General features: G+C 52.7%; 1 protein-coding gene across 7 annotated transcripts in view; it reads right to left on the bottom strand.

The window, feature by feature from the left end:
• The window catches only part of ANKFN1 (ankyrin repeat and fibronectin type III domain containing 1), a 270,247-nt gene that overhangs the window by 112,651 nt on the left and 134,543 nt on the right, over positions 1–23,053 (bottom strand). The window contains exon 1 of one of the 7 annotated variants that reach the window (XM_078872940.1): positions 6,947–6,985. The exons of the other annotated variants lie outside the window; for them this stretch is intronic. The gene's annotated coding sequence lies outside the window, so the exon portion shown is untranslated. Of the gene's footprint in view, positions 1–6,946; positions 6,986–23,053 lie in introns of those variants that run through there. 7 annotated transcript variants of the gene reach the window in all.

The following is a 23,053-nucleotide window of genomic DNA, read 5'->3' as shown; positions in this document are numbered from 1 at the left end:
CTAGACAACGTGGACAACGGCACAGGTGTGTGATGGTGGTGGTGGCGACGACGACGATGTGCGATCACGATGAGCGACAGCGATGATGACGACGTGCGATGATGATGATCCGCACCTGCGATGAGTACGGTTGGCTGCGTACGGTGCGTAAGAAGTTCAACATGCGTACATACAGTTCCTGCGCAGAAAATGCAGACGCGAGTGATACAATATGCTCATGAATGCAAGTTTAAAATTCTCCACATTCGGTGCCTGAGTTGTTGTGGTCAGGGCCACGCGCACGGTCAGTGTCCGCGCGACGTCCGTGTAGGCGTACGAGCCTCGGTCAACCCGCTGCTGGATGACGGCTCGGGTGCAAACGCGCACGCACGTCCACAGCGAGCAGACCACGTGAGACTCTCGGAGAGATGCCCAGAGGTCCAGGCCTGTGGGGCTTGCCTCGTCGCTTCACAACGAATCTATCCGGGAAAGTGCCGCCCATGAACGTTACGCGAGTGGAGCTAAACGGCGTGGCCACGCAGGCAATGGGAGGGGTGGGGTGTGCCCATATCTGGCGCACGGTCGGCCAGTTATTTAATTAGCGTGGAACAAAACAAAAACAACAACTCATTTAAAATGAATGACCACCGGCGAGTTGCAACGCCCGTCCGGATTCGTCTCGACGCACGTGTCGCGCTCTTCTGTTGTTGCTGCCGAGACGAAGCGACGCACTTCACGAGGCAATGCGCTTGAGAGGCGCCCTGCGGCTCGTCGTGCGGCCAGCGTCGTGCGGGGGGACGCCGCGCGTCACCGGGGCGGCTTCGTCACGCGCCGCCCCGGGGGAGGTTTCACCTGCGGCGTCGGCTCCGTCCCACCACCCCCCCCCCCCCCCCCGACAGCAACGACGACGACGCTTCCACAGCGCGGTTAGCGGCGGTCTGCCACCTTCTCGCGTCGTTCCCCACGCGACCTCGGCTGAATTTGTACAAAGCTCGCCGGAGGCGGTCAAGCAAGCTCTGGAAATAAATTAAAAACTTTAAAAACCACAACGCAAGTCCGCGCAGCCATTGCCGGTGAGAGAAAGTCTGTGCCGCTGGGAAAAAAAATCTGGCGATTGTGCTGCAATCTAAACTCAACGAGCGAAACCTTTTATTTGTTACCAGGTAAGGCCAGCTGAGCTTAATTGCTCGTTTTGTCAAAAGCAACCTGGTCACGAACGATAGCTCAGCCAAGTGGCTTCTCGTCGTGTAGAAATTAATATTATAAGCCAAAATAGTCTAAGCACGCGTCGATTCTAAATGTGGAGGGTAAAACCCAGGGGCCCGGAGAAAAAGCCACGGGACTACGAGGAGAGATACATGCAAACACCACATATACAGCAGGGGTATTGAAGCCACGACCTCCTGTACATCAGGCGAGGTAGTTAACATCTCGCCACCGCACCCTCGTTAAACTCGGATCCGAGCGGTGCAGCTGCTGCGGCTGAAACAACAAACCATACTCTGCACGCACACAAAGATAAAGGCCACCCGGATAGCATTTGGACTGTGTAGACAAAGTGCCATCAGGGAGCGCCTTTGAAGGCCGGCACGGCGTACGAAGGGGTGGCGTGTCCTTCACCACTCCTAGCCGGCTTGTATCTCCTGAGCGGTAATGTTTACACGGCACACCAGGCGCACGCATTTAAGCCACCCTGCACGAGGTACTCATTTACTCAGGGCCCATTCAGATTGTTTTCCGCTTGACGTTAGCCGTGACCGTGAATCGAGACTCGGGTCGCTGGGTTCGTAGCAGCAGTGTGAATACCGCTGCACGCACAACGACCGCCTCCCCCCCGCGTAGCATTAACAGACTTCTATAGTTCTTTCGGTAAGGTCACGTAGATAGAAAAAAAAATTGTAAAAAATAAAGTGAATAAAAATATCACGACGTTTCCATCGCAACACAAGCGGTCGTCATCAGGAACAGACCCATAGTATATGAATTATTGCAGTGACGACAGATTTAAGTCAAACCATTAACAGACTGTTGGGGCAAGTGATGTTAGCGAGCACCTATGAAGGCCGACACTGCACACGAGGTGCTGGGTGGCCAGCACACCACACCCATCCGCCTTTGTCTCTCTAATGGCGATGATTACCCATCGTACCAGGTGCTCATTTGAGGCCGAGTCGACCTAGGGGAAGCCCAACACCTGTTCAGACAATCGTCACTGTTTCTAAGCGAACTGGGGTTCGCTGGGTTCATCGCGCGGTGCGATAACCGCTACGCTCCTACGCGCACACAGCCCCCAACACGAACGTGCACACAGCCCCCAACACGAACGTGCACACAGCCCCCAACACGAACGCGCACACAGCCCCCAACACGAACACACACACAGCCCCCAACACGAACACACACACAGCCCCCAACACGAACGCGCACACAGCCCCCAACACGAACACACACACAGCCCCCAACACGAACACACACACAGCCCCCAACACGAACACACACACAGCCCCCAACACGAACGTGCACACAGCCCCCAACACGAACGCGCACACAGCCCCCAACACGAACACACACACAGCCCCCAACACGAACACACACACAGCCCCCAACACGAACGTGCACACAGCCCCCAACACGAACGCGCACACAGCCCCCAACACGAACGCGCACACAGCCCCCAACACGAACACACACACAGCCCCCAACACGAACGTGCACACAGCCCCCAACACGAACGCGCACACAGCCCCCAACACGAACACACACACAGCCCCCAACACGAACGTGCACACAGCCCCCAACACGAACACACACACAGCCCCCAACACGAACACACACACAGCCCCCAACACGAACGTGCACACAGCCCCCAACACGAACGTGCACACAGCCCCCAACACGAACGTGCACACAGCCCCCAACACGAACGTGCACACAGCCCTCAACACGAACGTGCACACAGCCCCCAACACGAACGCGCACACAGCCCCCAACACGAACACACACACAGCCCCCAACACGAACACACACACAGCTCCCAACACGAACACACACACAGCCCCCAACACGAACGTGCACACAGCCCCCAACACGAACGCGCACACAGCCCCCAACACGAACGCGCACACAGCCCCCAACACGAACACACACACAGCCCCCAACACGAACACACACACAGCCCCCAACACGAACACACACACAGCCCCCAACACGAACGTGCACACAGCCCCCAACACGAACGCGCACACAGCCCCCAACACGAACGCGCACACAGCCCCCAACACGAACACACACACAGCCCCCAACACGAACACACACACAGCCACCAACACGAACGCGCACACAGCCCCCAACACGAACGCGCACACAGCCCCCAACACGAACACACACACAGCCCCCAACACGAACACACACACAGCCCCCAACACGAACACGCACACAGCCCTCAACACGAACACACACACAGCCCCCAACACGAACACACACACAGCCCCCAACACGAACACACACACAGCCCCCAACACGAACGTGCACACAGCCCCCAACACGAACACACACACAGCCCCCAACACGAACACACACACAGCCCCCAACACGAACACGCACACAGCCCCCAACACGAACGTGCACACAGCCCCCAACACGAACATGCACACAGCCACCAACACGAACACGCACACAGCCACCAACACGAACACGCACACAGCCCCCAACACGAACGTGCACACAGCCCCCAACACGAACATGCACACAGCCACCAACACGAACACGCACACAGCCACCAACACGAACACGCACACAGCCCCCAACACGAACACGCACACAGCCCCCAACACGAACGTGCACACAGCCCCCAACACGAACGTGCATACAGCCCCCAACACGAACGCGCACACAGCCCCCAACACGAACGCGCACACAGCCCCCAACACGAACGCGCACACAGCCCCCAACACGAACGCGCACACAGCCCCCAACACGAACGTGCACACAGCCCCCAACACGAACGTGCACACAGCCCTCAACACGAACGTGCACACAGCCCCCAACACGAACGCGCACACAGCCCCCAACACGAACACACACACAGCCCCCAACTCGAACGTGCACACAGCCCCCAACACGAACGTGCACACAGCCCCCAACACGAACACACACACAGCCCCCAACACGAACACACACACAGCCCCCAACACGAACGTGCACACAGCCCCCAACACGAACGCGCACACAGCCCCCAACACGAACGCGCACACAGCCCCCAACACGAACACACACACAGCCCCCAACACGAACACACACACAGCCCCCAACACGAACACACACACAGCCCCCAACACGAACGTGCACACAGCCCCCAACACGAACGCGCACACAGCCCCCAACACGAACGCGCACACAGCCCCCAACACGAACGCGCACACAGCCCCCAACACGAACGCGCACACAGCCCCCAACACGAACACACACACAGCCACCAACACGAACGCGCACACAGCCCCCAACATGAACACACACACAGCCCCCAACACGAACACACACACAGCCCCCAACACGAACGTGCACACAGCCCCCAACACGAACACACACACAGCCCCCAACACGAACACACACACAGCCCCCAACACGAACACACACACAGCCCCCAACACGAACACACACACAGCCCCCAACACGAACACGCACACAGCCCCCAACACGAACGTGCACACAGCCCCCAACACGAACATGCACACAGCCACCAACACGAACACGCACACAGCCACCAACACGAACACGCACACAGCCCCCAACACGAACGTGCACACAGCCCCCAACACGAACACGCACACAGCCACCAACACGAACACGCACACAGCCCCCAACACGAACGTGCACACAGCCCCCAACACGAACGTGCATACAGCCCCCAACACGAACGTGCATACAGCCCCCAACACGAACGCGCACACAGCCCCCAACACAAACGCGCACACAGCCCCCAACACAAACGCGCACACAGCCCCCAACACGAACGCGCACACAGCCCCCAACACGAACGCGCACACAGCCCCCAACACGAACGCGCACACAGCCCCCAACACGAACGTGCACACAGCCCCCAACACGAACGTGCACACAGCCCCCAACACGAACGCGCACACAGCCCCCAACACGAACGCGCACACAGCCCCCAACACGAACACACACACAGCCCCCAACACGAACGTGCACACAGCCCCCAACACGAACGTGCACACAGCCCCCAACACGAACACACACACAGCCCCCAAAACGAACACACACACAGCCCCCAACACGAACGTGCACACAGCCCCCAACACGAACGCGCACACAGCCCCCAACACGAACGCGCACACAGCCCCCAACACGAACACACACACAGCCCCCAACACGAACACACACACAGCCCCCAACACGAACACACACACAGCCCCCAACACGAACACACACACAGCCCCCAACACGAACGTGCACACAGCCCCCAACACGAACGCGCACACAGCCCCCAACACGAACGCGCACACAGCCCCCAACACGAACACACACACAGCCCCCAACACGAACACACACACAGCCACCAACACGAACGCGCACACAGCCCCCAACACGAACGCGCACACAGCCCTCAACACGAACACACACACAGCCCCCAAAACGAACACACACACAGCCCCCAACACGAACACACACACAGCCCCCAACACGAACACGCACACAGCCCTCAACACGAACACACACACAGCCCCCAACACGAACACACACACAGCCCCCAACACGAACACACACACAGCCCCCAACACGAACGTGCACACAGCCCCCAACACGAACACGCACACAGCCCCCAACACGAACACACACACAGCCCCCAACACGAACACACACACAGCCCCCAACACGAACGTGCACACAGCCCCCAACACGAACGTGCACACAGCCCCCAACACGAACACACACACAGCCCCCAACACGAACACACACACAGCCACCAACACGAACACGCACACAGCCCCCAACACGAACACACACACAGCCCCCAACACGAACGTGCACACAGCCCCCAACACGAACATGCACACAGCCACCAACACGAACACGCACACAGCCCCCAACACGAACACGCACACAGCCCCCAACACGAACGTGCACACAGCCCCCAACACGAACATGCACACAGCCCCCAACACGAACGTGCATACAGCCCCCAACACGAACACACACACAGCCCCCAACACGAACGTGCATACAGCCCCAAACACGAACGCGCACACAGCCCCCAACACGAACACGCACACAGCCCCCAACACGAACACACACACAGCCCCCAACACGAACGTGCACACAGCCCCCAACACGAACATGCACACAGCCACCAACACGAACACGCACACAGCCACCAACACGAACACGCACACAGCCCCCAACACGAACACGCACACAGCCCCCAACACGAACGTGCACACAGCCCCCAACACGAACATGCACACAGCCACCAACACGAACACGCACACAGCCACCAACACGAACACGCACACAGCCCCCAACACGAACACGCACACAGCCCCCAACACGAACGTGCACACAGCCCCCAACACGAACGTGCATACAGCCCCCAACACGAACGCGCACACAGCCCCCAACACGAACGCGCACACAGCCACCAACACGAACGCGCACACAGCCCCCAACACGAACGTGCACACAGCCCCCAACACGAACGTGCATACAGCCCCCAACACGAACACACACACAGCCCCCAACACAAACGCGCACACAGCCCCCAACACGAACGCGCACACAGCCCCCAACATGAACGTGCACACAGCCCCCAACACGAACGTGCATACAGCCCCCAACACGAACACACACACAGCCCCCAACACGAACGTGCATACAGCCCCCAAAACGAACGCGCGCACAGCCCCCAACACGAACGTGCATACAGCCCCCAACACGAACGTGCACGCACCAGCGACCCGCATTCTGCAAGCGCAGCGCACAGCCACGAAGCGGCCGGCTTCACTTTTGCGGAACTGCGGCTAAAAGAGCAACACTTTATAGCGGAAGATTTGGTGACGTTGCTGAATTTCCGCTTCACGCAGACAGTTGGGGGGGGGATGGGTGGGGTGGGGGGTCAGTGCTCCCCCCCCCCCCGCAGAGCTGAATTTTGCCTCGCCGACGCAGGCCGCAGGGTGAGTGGTGGCTCGCCCCATGGCACCATGAGGTGCCATGGGGCGAGTCGCGAGGAAATCCCGGAGACTCACGACTGGGCGGCATCGCGAGCGCGAAGATGTGACGCTCATCACGAGGAAAGAGAGGACACTCCCCCACCCCCCTCTTCCCCCCAAACGGAGTTATGCAAAGCGCAATCCTTCCTCTGCTCCTGGAAAATTGTAAACACGCACTCCAGCAAGACTTCCATTTTAAAACTAATAAATGTTACGCAGTGACGGAAGCTCATTTTATGCTAATCTCTCTCCCTAATCTCTCTACCTAATCTCCCCCATTAACACAACTGACGTGATGATGATGGACTTTTTAAACAACTTTTATTGCAGCCAGCAGCAAAAGCACTGGAGGCGATTTCGATATGAAATACACAGCCACCAGCAAACAAATGAAAATAAACGCTACAAATCCACGCGCTGTGGCGCTAAAAAGCACCGCGCACAACACGAAAGAAAAGTCTTCGTTTACCTCGGTCATAAAACAAGAGTGAAATGAACAGAGTTGATCGTCGGTACGCACACGATCAACTCGTTTAAGAAAACGCGGATTTAGTTTCGTCTGAAGATTAGCGCGGGGCGGTGGGAGAGCGGTGAGTCACGCCGTGCGGTATGGACCCAGCGAGTCGAGTGGAATTCCCGGCCCACGGCTGCCAGCGGCGCCGAAGTGACATTTCACCCGGTCCGGCGTGTACCCTCTATGCCCACTACCTTCACCAAGCCACGCTGGCCAGCGTGAGGCAAGAATGGTCAAACAAGCAGCCACTCATCCCAGAACAATAATGGGTGGGGAGGCCTTCAATCATCAGCTGTTGCTGGATCGACAAAGGGCTGCCAAGTAATTGTAACTCCTATTATTATTATTCAACATCCAAATCACTCGCTTGCCTTGCCTAGCACGGCACGTGGTGAACAGAGGCCAAGCTCTTGGTTTCACCCAGCTTGGTCACGTGGGTTGGCTTCCTTTAAAACTCCCATCATTCATCTTGCTAGCATCTGCACGAACTATTTATGTACGTGCACATGCACTATGTGTGATGTCGGCTAATGGGGTCCACAATTCTTCAATTCAGCTCTATCTTCCTTTTTGAACGGAATAATGAGGCATCGTTCCACGTTTGAGGCACTTGGGTTCTGTGTTAACATCTCATTCCTGTGTCAATAAGTCTGCTAATGTTGTTTCAACAGCTGGTCCCACTTCTGTGACGATGTCCACGGTTATTATTGATTACGAGTCAGTGGAAACTGAGGTCAATCATCCAAACTCTGCCAAAATCAAGGTCTTTACTGAAACGCACACACACACATACGTATATGTAGGCATTCTTAAAACCATTTACTCATGAGGAATTGTTGCACTGAGATTCCATGACGAGATTGGCACACTTGGAATTAGGAGTCAGACAAGGAATCGTCAGGAGATATTTTCCAAAAAACTGGATTCGGAGCAATAAAGGCGTATAAACATAATAAACTCAGCACTTGCCATTACAGATTGGTTAGCGACGTTCGTAATTTTAACAAAAACCGGGGAATATTAACGGCATAAAGCGAGGAACTTGAGAACGAAGAAGCTGCACTGGAGATGAAACTAAAAACCGGCATGCACAAAGTTGCCGCTCCAATAATTGTCGTCGGGCACACGCGGTACCTTGAACACGCGGCGGAGTGCTCGCCGCTTGGGTGATTACCGAAGGTGGAACGGGATGTGAACGACGATGCAGAGGCACGGGGAAAGGGAACAAGGCCGGGAGAGCTGAGGCTGGATAATGATTTGACGGCGCACCGGCGCACCCGAGGGATGCCGTTTTAATCAGCGCGCATTGCCAACTAAGACATCTGGATCACACCGCGTGGATGCACGGACGCTGAGAAGGGAGCGATTACGCTGGAAAGTGCAAACACAGGAGTGTGGAGAGATGTACGCTTGCTTGTGTGAAGCATACAAATCAAATTGTCTTAATATGTTTTTATGCCATTTGCTATATAGCGATAATAACAATACAACAAATAGGCCCCAAGAAAGCCGCAGTGAGGCTTAACAAACTTTTTATTTACTTAGAAGGCTCATACAATGGGACATTTGGCCAATTCCTTGAATGAGTGGTTGGTCACTGAAGAAAAATAAGCAGTTTGCGGTAGAATGCAGAAGCCAGGATGAACGATGGTTGGTGGATGAGACTGGTAAAGGAGTGGAAGCCAAAGGAGCTTGTTGTCCTTCCCCCGCACCTCCGATTAGCACGGTTGGCTACGTACGGTGCGAAAGAAGTTCAACAAATGTACAGTAAACATGCCTAAAAAGGAAGACAATCGTGGAGTGATGGGATCAGTTGATATAGAAGAAGAGATGATGATGATGATAAAAATATCCGAATTGTGGTGATAAAATGTGATGGGAAAATATTCCGGGGACTTCTTTGGTCAGCAGAGCCCCCACCATCACAGCAGGGGACAGCTTCCTTCTGGGACTTCTTCAAGAGGCCTCGACTACCCGGGACCAGACTGTCGCCATTCACGCTGCATACAAACGACAAGCTGGCTTGCTCCTTCAACAGCCTGGAAAGGGTTTCACCCCCACATAGTTCTTTTATTTATTTCAGCCTTCAGATCCGTGAAAAAAGTTATGGTTTTCAATGAGCGAAATATAAAAAACAACCCTGTTAGATATTGGCACAATGGTCATTTCTGATTCTATTGTTATGCATGGCAATATGCTCGGGAGCCAAATGCCAACGGTAATGTATCCAGGCCACGACGAGAGGGCTTCGAGCGAGAGCTCGTGGCATTCTGCCGATCCTCTTATTTTTAAGCAGCAGAGACTGCAGTGATTTCACGACTTGGTCCACAGTAGGGGGTCGGCAACCAAACTAACAAGAAGAGACATTTTATTGTTCGAATTCGGTAAAAACAACAATGCACTGTGGTGGTGAATCTGAGACAGTGGCTCCTTAATCAATGACGTCACGAAGCAGTCACTTAGAGAACCGCAAGCGGCTCCGGACACGCAGGTTGTCGACCCCCTCACGGTCACAATTGTCGGGTTGCATGGCCACGATCACACAACTGTGGCTTGCCTTCAATTCCTCAATCACAATAATTGGTAACGATACTTTGAAAACGTTGTTGTTGCTGCTGCACGGGCATAAACGTTCATAGATTGGGTTTAAATTTTGATTTAAAGCTTTCGTGACTGCAGAGATTCATATTCTTGGTTCTTTCGGTAAAGTCGTGAGAATTGTCATTGTTTTATATTTATATTATTTTATTATTTCCCTTCTACGTGACTTTACCGAAAAAACCAAGAAAATTGGGTCTAGTTTAGGCTTAGCTTAGGCCTAACGTAGGCCCGCACTGAGCACACAGCACGTGGCGCCTAGAGACGAGGAGCTCCACGTTGGTGTCGTGAACACGTTTCACGGAGCGCGACGCCAAATCACATTTACTCGACACGAGTCTAAAAGCCTGCGCGACCCTAATTTCAGGTGGGAACACGCGTGTCGCTGACTCGGAAGTGTGCATACCACCGCCAAGACTCCCCTCGAGGCATTTTCCACGGGTGCAATCGCTTCATTAAATGCTGTTGTTTATTAGCGGCCAGTTTCACATTCCTGTACACACAGCCACACAGGGCGCAACTCCAGCAGTGTGGACGTCAACTCTCGCTCATCCGAAACCAACGTGTGACCCCCGTCAGATATCAAATCAACCGAATTGATTATGAAACACATTGTAGCAAGAGCAATTTAGGTACGACGTCCGATGAATGTGTTGGCGTAACATTGATTTCCTTGAAAAAATGTTCAGCACAAAGTGGCCGAAATGGTGATAAATATTGTGATATGAGGCATTTGTTTCTGCCCAGTACTGAACTACTGTGCATGCAAGCTACGTTTTTAGCAACAGCTTCTTGTGCTCCGCTGTAACCACTGATCACGCCAGAACTTCCCTCTGGCTAAAATAATGGGCCAAAAATCAAGCGACAAAGCTGCTGAATGGAACTGGCAAGGAATCACCCCCCAGCGAGGAGCTCTCGTCTGGGCTCCAATTCCAAATGGCATGGCTCATGTGGCGGAGCCCAAACGCACTGAAGAGAGTAGAGTCTCGGCAGATGCAACTCTCTTGTGAAATCACGGGGGGGGGGGGGGGGGGGGTCCTGCACAACCCCGACCAATGTGTGCTTGTCAGGAGAAGCGAGCCACACGGATCATCTCCTGAGATGCCCTGCAGCACCACGAGGCACTCCTCAAGACTTGGCAAAGCCAAACACCAGCAGCGGTGGCCTGTACAGAATATTGGTAAAAGACCGCCGTTGAAGGTTGGACAGGAGACGCGACGTAGAAGAAGACCAACATATAAATATAGCCTTGCGGAGGAGGCCTTCATCCAACAGTGGACTGATCATAGCTGCTGCTGATGATGATGATGCAGTTGATAATGAGATAGTGGTATGGTTACCAACACAAGAATGGGGGCAGCAGCTTGGGCCCAATATCTCGTATGCATGAAAACTGCCGTTGCTGTTTGCGATAAAATGTTCACGGTTGTCTATGCATAATTTATGTTCTTCTTTTGCTCCGGGAGCTCTTAATAATGTCACAAGTGGCACGGTGTTGGCCTCCTGTTGTGACATAACGCCACAGGTTTTAAAACGGACAATGGTGACAGCATGAGCCCCGTTTGGTTAGAGCAGTCAGCAGCTCTGTGCCAGGTATCCCGCCGTGATCTGCCGTCGACCGTCCGCGACCTTCTCAAGCCGAGCTGCACATCGTAGGCGTTACACGCTTGCACCGCACGCAATGACTCCGCGAAGAGCGAAGGCTGGAATGTTCACGAAAACGAAGGCTGCTGCTGATAAGGTCTCACGAAAGAATAAATTCCGGGGTACGAACGCGGCAGGCGATAGACAACAGCACCTCTGATTAGCACGGGTGGCAGCGTACGGTGGGAAATAACTTCAACGTTCGTACATGCACACCAAAGGAGAATGTGACAAATGCAGGCTCTCAAATTCTAGATCCACGTCACAAGATATCATCTATATCCATGTGTTTTAAAATATATATATAAATAGCGTTGACTCAAGCTTGGAACCACCATCGTTCCTCTGTCGAAAGTTTTGCGCCGGCTAGAACTTCACATTTCACCACCGGTCTCCAAAAATCTCCGAAGCAGAAACAAACGATAGATCTGCTTCTAATAAGGGAAGGGGAGTCCTTACTCCCAATTTCCAGCTAAACCATCCCCCTTTCATCCACTCAGGAGGCGCGCATGGAGCAATTACCGCTGATGATAATTATCCGAACAGCGTGGACGTGACTGTTGTTTTTATCGAGACTTTGGGGCGAGTTCGTGAATAATTAATGGGGAGTGCGTGCGCGCCTGAGCGCACACCGTGCGGGGAGTCGCACTGCAAGTTTAAACCGCTTGAGACGTTTACGAGAAAGTTTACTCTTCACTCGATCTCTCTCACTATTTCACGTTTCGTCTGCATTTTAAAGCACGGGCCAAGATTACCGTACACCCATTCCGATTGATCGAGCTGTGTCTCACCCAAGCGATGAATTAACGACGAGTTAATTCATCGCACCCTCCGTTTTTGCAAGACTCCCTGCAGCCTGATCCGTACGCAGCACCGGGCTCCACGGCCCTTTCGGCGTGCAACCGATTCGCTCCGCTCGCCTACACCGGCAATTTGCCGAATCACCTCAATTCATGTTTGCGTACCGCCGGTGGCTAGGAGATGTTAACTACCTCGCCTGGTATCCAGGAGGTCGTGGGGTCGATCCCGACCCTGACGCCTGCTGCATATTTGGAGTTTGCGTGTCTCTCTCCCCGTGGTCACTTGGAATTTTGTCCGGTCCTCTGTTTTTCCCCTGCACATTTCGAATCAACACGCACTTAGAGTATTTGGCTGCTTTAAATGTCCACGTGCTAAGCCACTTCACTGAGCTATGATTTGTGGCCAGGTCGCTTCTGACAAAGAGCTACATAGCTCAGTGGGCCTTACCTGGTAAAAATACAAATAGCTTTGTTCAGTTTAGATTTGCAATAAAATCCAATCGAGAGTTTTTTCGTTTCGTTTGTGCCCTCTTGTTTGTACTGTTTTTAGTATTTTTTTCGCGTTGCTCGCCGTTGCCAATTAACAAAGAACAACAATAAAAACACACCACGTGAATCAGTCTGCAAACGATGTTCCCACTTGAGTGTGCGTGCCGTGGTAAAAGCCGCGTCCCGTTACGGTCGGCGCTTGGGAATGTTCCTCCGCAAAGCCGAAGCCTTTGCGGCCTGCTTCTCGTGACCCCGAGGATCCTCAAGGTGACCCTAAGGCCGTAGGCGGAGTTTGACTTCTCTATTGGGGGGGGGGCAAAGGGTTCGCTTTGTCCCTCACATCAGGAATCGTGGGTGCATTAACCACAATACTTGTGGTCAAAATGCAAACATAAACACACACTCTGATAATATATGCATTGTCCTTGAAATTGATTGGTCCACACCAGAGACGGCTGTCTTTTGAGCCTCGTTTAAATTGGTGCGACAAGGCTCAAAAGAAAGCCATCTCTGGTGTGGACCAATCCGTTTCAAGGACAATGCATATGTAATGCGAGCATAAACGGGGTGGTTGCTGGCCTCCGCGCCAATCACACGGCCCGGAGCATTGGGGGGCGGAGCCTGGTCGGCGGAGCGTGTGGGAGGAGCCACTGCTCACCTCGGCTCCAATGGGAGACGAGGTGAACGGGCGGCGGAGATGGGGGCAGTACGGGAAGGAGGAGTCAGGGTCACGTGATGGGAAGGATATCGGGAGAGAGCCGGAAGAGATCGAGGAGTTGGAACGGAGCGAGAATAGGGGAAGCCACGCTGGGCAGTGCGGGAGGAGCGGCGCCATCTGCCACGTGGTCGAAGACCTACGCACACCGTCGGCCAGCGGTGTGCGTGGGGTAGATGGGGCTAGCGGTGTGTGAGGGGCTAGCAGAGTGTGTGGGGCACACGTGGCTAGTGAGTGACTAGCGGAGTGTGCGGGGCACACGGAGCGAGCGGTGTGGCTGGCAGCATGTGCGGGGCACACGGAGAGAGCGGAGCGGCCACCAGCGAGTGCGGGCCACACGGAGCGTGCGCGGGGCGCGCGGCGGAGGCGGCGCGAGTCCGGCCGAGGACCAGCGGGGTGCGATACGAAGAACCTAAATAAACGACAACGGAGACCAAGAAAGCCTGACAGAGTCGTTTATTACACATATATAATCAGAGTATGTTTTTTGTTTGCATTCTGACCACAAGTATTGTGGTTAATGCAGACATGATTCCTTGTAAAAGGTTTCAGTTTTGTTGCCAGAAAACACGGGAAAACCCCTATTATTATAAGTCCACTTTGGGCGGGGCGCCATCGTCAGATGTATACACGTGTTAAATTCAAGACAAGCCACAGCAGTGCGATTGTGGGCCATACAACGCAGGAGTCTGCGCTCCTTCAATGGAGGAAAATCAAAGCAGACCTCGACATTGGTATCTATTGTCATGCGCAACAATATGAAGTGTATCTACTTATGAAGGCCTCCTCAAGTTGTCACCACCTCTCGGTCAAATCCAGAGAGCTCCTCTACGCAGTGACATATCCTGTCGCTATACTGTAGTGCCGGGTACTGGAGGGACACGTGACTGGGGACCTAGAGCCCTGCCTTCATACAGTAGGGGGCGTGGCCAGGGAAAGTTGGAGCCCCGGCAGGGATCGGGGTTCGTTGTGGGGACCAGCCCGGGGTTCCGCGTCTCTTCGTCCTCGCTCTTCGCTCCTCGTTCGTCGGAAGTTGTAGCTTGAGATCGTGGGTCAGACGGCGCGTGTGTGCTGGCTTCCCCGTTCGCTACAGTAACCCGCACGCACATAGTGAACAGATAGCCACACCTAGCGATAGAACCCGAAGTGGTTAGAGCTGTGTAAATACACGTGTTGCCTCCAACTATAGTGTGTGAGACTCGGTGCTATATACATTACATCTACATAGCAGATTCATTTGCTTCCAGTCGACGGTGGACATCCCACCGGGCACGTTCCCTCCGTTGGCTGCCACACAGTCTTTAGTCTCGACCACTGGGCCCTCAATGCTTCTGAGTGGAGGGGTCCTGTCAAAACTCACTTCTACTTCTTCTTTCGTACGGCTGATGTAGATGCAGAGCAACAACTACAATTGCACATTCAGGTGATCAAGTCAAGAGCAGCGGAGTGTATCGCTGTGACGTCTCCTTTGTATTTTTGGATCGGGCATTGCGTCCTAATATGACGTATGGTCTGTTCTGGATGAGCACAGTCGCACGTTGGAGAGTTTTTAATTTTACATTTGTGCATCAGGTATCCGCATCTGCCACGGTTTGTGCGGATGCGGTTTCGGGTGGACCATGAACTTCGTGGTAGATCAAACCCTGGGATCTTCTGCGTTGGGTTTTTCACAACAAGGTGTTTGTTTGAGACTTCTTTTGCAATGCACGCTCCACCCAGAGCGTGCAGCTCACAGCCCATGCACCGAATGCGTCATTGTTGTCTCATTCCTTGTACGTGATCGTTCTTTGGTCCCATTCACTCTGCGTCGCTCTCTCTGCTCTTCCCACTCTCTCGTGCTCCCTCATTTGTGAAACAAATGATGCAAGGAAATGTATAATAATTACGCACGTACAAAGCTAAGATATGCAGGAATAAAAAATTAGAGCAGTATTAAATATTAAAATTGTAATGATATACATTTTTGGCACTTTATATGCATAGGTAAATGTGAAGACCTAATCTTTATCTGATATAGATAGATATATATAGCGCCTTGTTCCTAGGCTCTTTCCAACAATTATAAAATTGCACATAAGATGATAGTGGTTGAGATCAAGAGTGGGTTATTACTAAAAGTGGCTGTGTAGTTACGGTGACAGGGGCACAGGTGGCAGTGGTTAAGGAGAGGTTGGGGGTAGTGATAGGGGTAGTGATAGGGTAAGTGATAGGGGTAGTGATAGGGGCAGTGGTAGGGCTAGTGATACGGGTAGGGGTAGTAATAGGGCTAGGGGTAGTGATAGGGGTAGTGGTAGGGGTTGGGGTAAGAGTTGTAATAGGGGTAGGGGTAATGATAGGGTGAGTGATAGGGGTAGTGATAGGGGCAGTGGTAGGGCTAGTGATACGGGTAGGGGTAGTAATAGGGCTAGGGGTAGTGATAGGGGTAGTGGTAGGGGTTGGGGTAAGAGTTGTAATAGGGGTAGGGGTAATGATAGGGGCAGTGGTAGGGCTAGTGATACGGGTAGGGGTAGTAATAGGGCTAGGGGTAGTAATAGGGGTAATGGTAGGGGTTGGGGTAAGAGTTGTAATAGGGCTAGGGGTACTGATAGTGGTAGGGGCACCGATAGTGGTAGGGGTACTGATAGTGGTAGGGGCACTGATAGTGGTAGTGATAGGGGGTGGGCTAGGCCTGTTGGGAGCTGGGGGGCGGGGTGCAGGCAGTATCAGGATGGGCGAGGTAGCAGAGATACTTACAGCGTGTGATCAAATATATTTGAATTTCTCCTTAAATTTTTCTCATTGGAGTAATTTTCCGAAGAAAAATTATCCGAACGGACTGGGAACTGACGACAGTTCCTCTCGGGATCGGGGACTGTTTTGTGGGCAGGCGAAGGCGCCCGCCGCCTGCTCTGCGCCCCGTGCTCAGGCTTCTAAACGGCAGCAAACGGCGTTCGCGCAAACACAACCCCCCCGCCCCCCCCCCCCGAAAGCACGGAGCGGATAACGGCAGTGCGCAACTCCGCACCATCAGGCTCATCTGCATTTAGATACTATTCTTGTTCTGCCGCTCGTTGATTGGCTCAGACATACTCACGGCCGAACATTTCTGGAGAAACGTCAAAAGAATGTCTCTGCTTCACATCTAAATTGATCGTTGCACAGTCGTGGCGGAGGCTCCGGAGGTGTCAATTGAGTGTCAAGACTTTCCCATCGCTCGAGCAGCAACTCGCTTGAAACAACCTCGACGCTTCTCTCCGTCTCTCCGCCGTGCGCGGCCCGCGAGAGCGCACCAGCGCGAGCGCGTGTACATCGCCAGCGATTTCATCTGTCGCGATCTGAGCGCTTGCGCCTATTTCCATCTCTGAAAATCCCGAACGGCGGCCAGGGCTCGCAATTACGGGCGCATCGTTTAAAAAAAAAACGTGGGCAAGAAGGAGACATCTCGCGGAACGCTTACACAAGTTCTCTCGGACTGGGATGGTGTGGGACGACGGTAGGACGGACAAGACCACAGCGGCGGAGCGCCAGCGAGTAGATACGAGGAGCATGAGGGTCCCGTCCACCATGCAGATGGTGCCACGAAACGAGCTCGTGCCGCGTGCCGCGTGCACGGGGGCACGATACGGATCGCCGCGCCGCAAGGCCCTGGGAGGTGGCGAAGGCTCGGAGGGGCCTTCATCCAGCAATGGATAGATAATTGCTGCTGATCTGATGATGCCGCCGCTTGGAATGAAATTCACTTGGAGAAAATAAATAACCAGCGACGTCAAAAGGAACTGATTTGCATGGGCCCCACCATTGTCCACTTATTAACGTTTGTAAGCATATTGCCATGGAGGAGTGGACGCGAGGGGGGGGGGAAGTGGGGTATTTTAGATGATTCTTGAAAATGCATTTTCCTCTCAGCGACTGAGTGGCGTGCGACACAACAATTAGCTAATGCACTCTAATCCCGGTGACATGGCATGGTCCAGCATGCCAAGTGCATTCTATTCAGGTCTTGCGCATGAGGGCAGCCATATGGTTCGGTGGTTAAATGCCAATGTTGCGAGGTCTGCCAGCCACGACGAGAGGGCTTCAGGAGAGAGTTTGCGTCGTTTTGAGGTTTCTTCTCCTCTGTTGAAGGACCGCAGACTGTCGTGGTTCACGATACGGCCCCTTGGTTTGGGTGGCATGGACACAATCGCACTGCTACCGTGGCTTGCGTCTTTAATTTTCCATTCATGAAGGGGATGTTGCGCATCGGCCTGGCGATGGTCTGACGTGGTCGATGGTTACAGCCACTGGTGTCTTCCAGGAGTGTTGAAGCCAGGAGGTGTGCCATGTTTGCGTCTCGAATTAGGTGTTTATTCTGGACGTCCGCTTTGTTCCACTCCGACCTAGTGAATAACTACCCACAGCAAGGATTTTGCCACGTGCTCTATACCGTACACGAGTAATGAATGATCGGCCTGCGTGTATGTCAGTGGAGAAAATGGCTCATCTTCTTGGTTCTTTCGGTAAAGTCACGTAGAAGGGAAGTAATAAAATAATAAAAATAAAACATAATAAAACAATTATCACGACGTTTCGGCTACAACGCAAGCAGCCGTCTTCAGGTGAAGAATGAGACACTGCCAAGCTAGGAGCTTATATATAAGCTGAGTTGGAGGTGGAAGAAGAAGAGCGCCTTAACAAAAGAATTTGCATATCAAGAGGAATTTAGCATATTCATGGGAAATGCGTAGGAGGTGGGCGGGGGGGTTTCAAAGTCATATTATGCCCATGCATTATGCAGGATCAGCAGCACCAAAGGGAGGGGGGGGGTAGCATTAACAAAGGGAGGGCATGTTAATAGATCCTGCTGATCCTGCATAATGCCAGGTGTTGTAGGCGTGGGGCTGCAGTGAGGTGTGGCGAGGAGATGGCCGTGCCGAAAGCCTCCCCCCTCTGCGAGGTCTCCCACATGAAGCCACAAACTCTCATTGATGGATTCAGAATTAAGTTTCTTTTGGGTTCGATCATGTAGGTCTCATGTCATTTATTTTAACAATAACCCTCCCACAGAGCCAATCAAATTAAGCTGTTACGTCACGTGGGGGGAAATATACGCACTGATTTGGGTTCGTCAGCAAAACCAGAGGACGAAGAATGTTTGAAAGTGAGCGAAACGTTGATAACGTCATTCATGGCCAAACATCCCAAAGGAGCGGTACTCCCCTGGGAAAAGCCTCGCGGCTTATCGAGGCTTATCTGGGTACCGTGATGATGGGAAGTGAGGTCTTGAGGGCTGGCGTTTGAGAACAAAATAAAACGGTGCAGTTTCGCAGCCTGCGTGGATGATTTCGATTTTGAACGCGCGCGGAACCTCCACGGCTTGCGGCGCTTTCACCCCACGCAGTCCCCAGCGGAGCGGCTCGTTCTCTGGCACGCGTCGTGACGGGCACCGCAAGATCCGACCGTGTCCGTCTGGTGCTCGCCGAGCTGCATTGGCTTTCGGTTGCCGTACGAATACGTCATGAGGTCGCACTCGTCACACACACACAGTGCTTGCCACAAATGAACCACAAAACCTTGCTGATTTCGTCAAGGGACATAAACCATCACCACGCGAACTCCGGGTCATCCTCGCAACTGCTTTTGGCTGACCATCGAACAAAGATGGTCACTGCATCGCCCGATGCGCTTCTGTTGCGCCCATCTGGAACGTTCTTTCTTCTCCGATAAGCACGGTTGGCTACGTACGGTGCAAAAGAAGTTCAACATACGTACGTACACATGAATCTGGCTTAGCTGATCGGGTGCACAGAATGACGCGGGATCAACGAAGCACACAACCAACGATCGGCGCTTGGCATAAGGGGCCGTCTATAAATGACGTCACGCGATTTTGGACAATTTTTGACCCCCCCCCCCTTCGTTACACGGCGTCAAAAAAAGTCAGACCCCCCCCTCAAATATGACGTCACAAAGATTTGCCCCCTCCCCCCCCCAAATAAAACATGCTTCAAATCGCTTTAAACTATTGTCATTGTGGTGCGTATTTAATGTGCCGCTGAACTCTGATGTTGTAGGAGAAAACATTTATTATAAAGTCTATTTAATTAAGTAGAACGTGTTGTCTATATTTATTTAAGGTTGCGCATTTTGATGTAACGTCACATTTCTCAAACCACCCCCCCTCGTCACACATCGTCACAAATATCTGACTCCTCCCCCCCCCCCCTAGGTGCGTGACGTCATTTATGGACGGCCCCTAAGGCCATCCACCTTCTTCGGCACAAGTATCACCGACACGCTTTGGAATGGGCCGGATGTTTGAAACCCCGTTTTATATTTTCCTGGTCTTCTTCTTCGTTCGTACAGCTGCTGATGTAGATGCAGAGCAACAACTACGATTTCCCATGCAGGTGGTCAAGCCAGACAACAGCGTCATGAGCAGCGGAGTCTAAAGCTCTAATTCCGCCTTCGTGTTTATTTCCTGGTGGTGACGGTGAAAGGAAACTCCTGCGACGAACTGCAGAAAGATTCCGGCAACGTGGAGCGAAAAGTCGGACACCGCGCCAAACAGCAACGCGGAAGAACCCAAACCCGGCTCGGAAGGCGACTCGCGACGACTGGGATCCACTGCGCGCTCGTACGTCGTTTTTTTTCATCTCTCACGAGATTTGTGTGCAACACCTCACCGGGCGAATGAACGGTAGCAACATAAATGATACCAATTTAACTTCACGCGAAGTCGTTTTTTCGCTGCCAATATTTATGATTTTTTGCGCTAGGCCACGGAGTAAAGATCTGGGGGGGGGGGTCAAATTTGTGTCGTAAAGAACCCTCCACTACCCGACACAACCGAACAAATAGAATTGTCACGTGATGCGAGTGGCTAAAATCGCGCCGTTCAGTACCGCTTTAGATCACTGAACAACGTATATAAGAAGCCTCACGGCCGGATCTAGCGATGAGCTCCCGCAGTAAACGTTCACCGTGCGCGAGTTCTGGATTCGAGAGATTCGCACACATATCGGGAGTTACTAAATGTACACCGGTTCGCTATCCGCGAGCGTACGTAGTGCCAGAGCACTGACACCGGAGAGGTGCGCGCAGCAGAATGTTACGACACTTGGAACTGTCGACGAGAATTCGGCACGGGCGCTCTCGGCTGCCCGCTTCGTCCCCCGCCTCGCGTTAATCCCGCTCTCAACTCGCTATTGTGCATTTTCACTTCATACGTACAGTACTTAGTCGACTCGGTTATTACATTTTGGTGCAAGCGAGTCGACTGTGAGGTCCGTTCAGGAGAACGCGACTGCGTTGCGGCTCCTTGCCTCCCCAAAGTGACGAGGACGAGAACAACTGCGGGCGTTGTCATCAAACACCCCGCATGTCCCCAGGAGTCGTCATCCGGAATTCCTCTTAGCACCACCACCACCACCGTCGTCAAATTATCATCATCATCATCATCCAAGGTAATAAAAAACACATAATTCTTCACAATACGTTATTATTGTAGTCATTGCTATTTGACATTTACCATTTCCACAAGATGCTCACTCGTGCCAGGAATGTAATCCCATTTACCCCCCATCGGAACGAGGTGTCTGCACTCGAGAATTCTGCGCTCGCAAGCACTTCCAAGAAACGTGGCCCTGGTGGATAGAGGTGGTTAGCGTACTTAGATCGTGGCGCTTTGTTTGGCATATAAAACAAAACAAATGTGGAGCCAATGACGTCCATCGCACAGAGAATGAACACTCGCATATTCACTGGCTGAAAGGAAACATCTCAAAATAAAAATGAAACGCAATGAAAAAGCGTCCTTGGACTCGGCGCGACTCTCCTGAGAAATAATTAATTAATAATGCCAATAATTATTAATCGATCAATATCGGCCCGCTTTTCCGAATTGAATCGGGTCGCGGGGCTAGCGACTCCCCCAAGGCCTTCCACCCTGGCCTGTGCTCCACACAGCGGCGTCCACTGCCGGTCTCTCCTCGGCCAGCCGCAGCACCTGGTCTGTGCAGCGCGGTAATCATTAAAGAAGGAGTCATGCCCCAGCCTCCGTTGGTTGGACCACCTCTACATGCTGATCTCTCACAATACAAAGGCCACTGCCCCATGCACTCTGGTTGGACCATCTCGAGCTCCACCCACCTACCTTGATGCACCCATCTCAGGCCTATATAAGACCTTGTCTCAGCAGCTTTTTCTCTCTTTCTCTTTCACCTGAAGACGATTACTTGCGTTGCGATCGAAACGTCGTGATCTTTTATTGTTTATTTACGTGACCTGACCGAAAGACCCAAGAGTAATAATCCACTGTGTAAAAAAAACAAATGTTGTTCCTGAGTAGTAAGTGTTATTTTCTAATTGCGTATGCCTCAAAAGTACAGAAAATGGCGATTATTCCCTACACACTTGGATTTTGTGACCAGGACAGTGATATGTAGAAATGTACCTATTTTCCAGAACATTCCAGATAGATTCAGTGATGAGTGAACTTGGAGTAACTTCTAGAACATTATAGAACTTTCCAGTAATATAAATAGTATAAATAAAGGGGCCTTAAACCCACCAGTTCAGTTTAGTTGGATATCTGCATTTCCTGAGATGGCATCAAGAGGCTGCAAGCATCCGGCAGACGCATTTTGCGATGTCTGCGGCCAATTAATCAAGCCATGAGCGAAAAAAAAATGCTCTGTGAAAGCATCTGCTAAGATGTGTGAGGCCTACAAGGCATATTTCGGCATGCCTGTCGGGGATCAAGATAAACACTGGGCACCTCATTTCACCTGCGAGCAATGCAACAAAAAATCTGGAAGCTAATATGAACAATTGTTGCTCGGAATTTTATGTTATAAAATTGGTTACAATTTTTCAAATTGTAAAAGTTGATTGGTTACTGCACACTGCAGCATTTACCGTGGCGGCCGCTGGATTCGAGGCCCGGCGAACAACGAGCAACAACGAGCGACATCGAACGTGTCACCTCCCGGTGGAGACATCACAGCCACAACTGCGAGAGTGGGAATTCTTCTTGCCACAAGCAAAGCAATAAACACAACAACAACAACATCAACGACGACGACAACAACAACGAAAAGAGAACGGGATGTTCGGCGCGTCCGCGGCA

This window comes from Lampetra fluviatilis, chromosome 35, assembly GCF_964198595.1.
Source record: "Lampetra fluviatilis chromosome 35, kcLamFluv1.1, whole genome shotgun sequence".
In the NCBI taxonomy this organism is placed as follows: domain Eukaryota; kingdom Metazoa; phylum Chordata; class Hyperoartia; order Petromyzontiformes; family Petromyzontidae; genus Lampetra; species Lampetra fluviatilis.
Note: the sequence above shows the minus strand (reverse complement) of the source record. Positions and strands in the feature narration are given on the sequence as shown.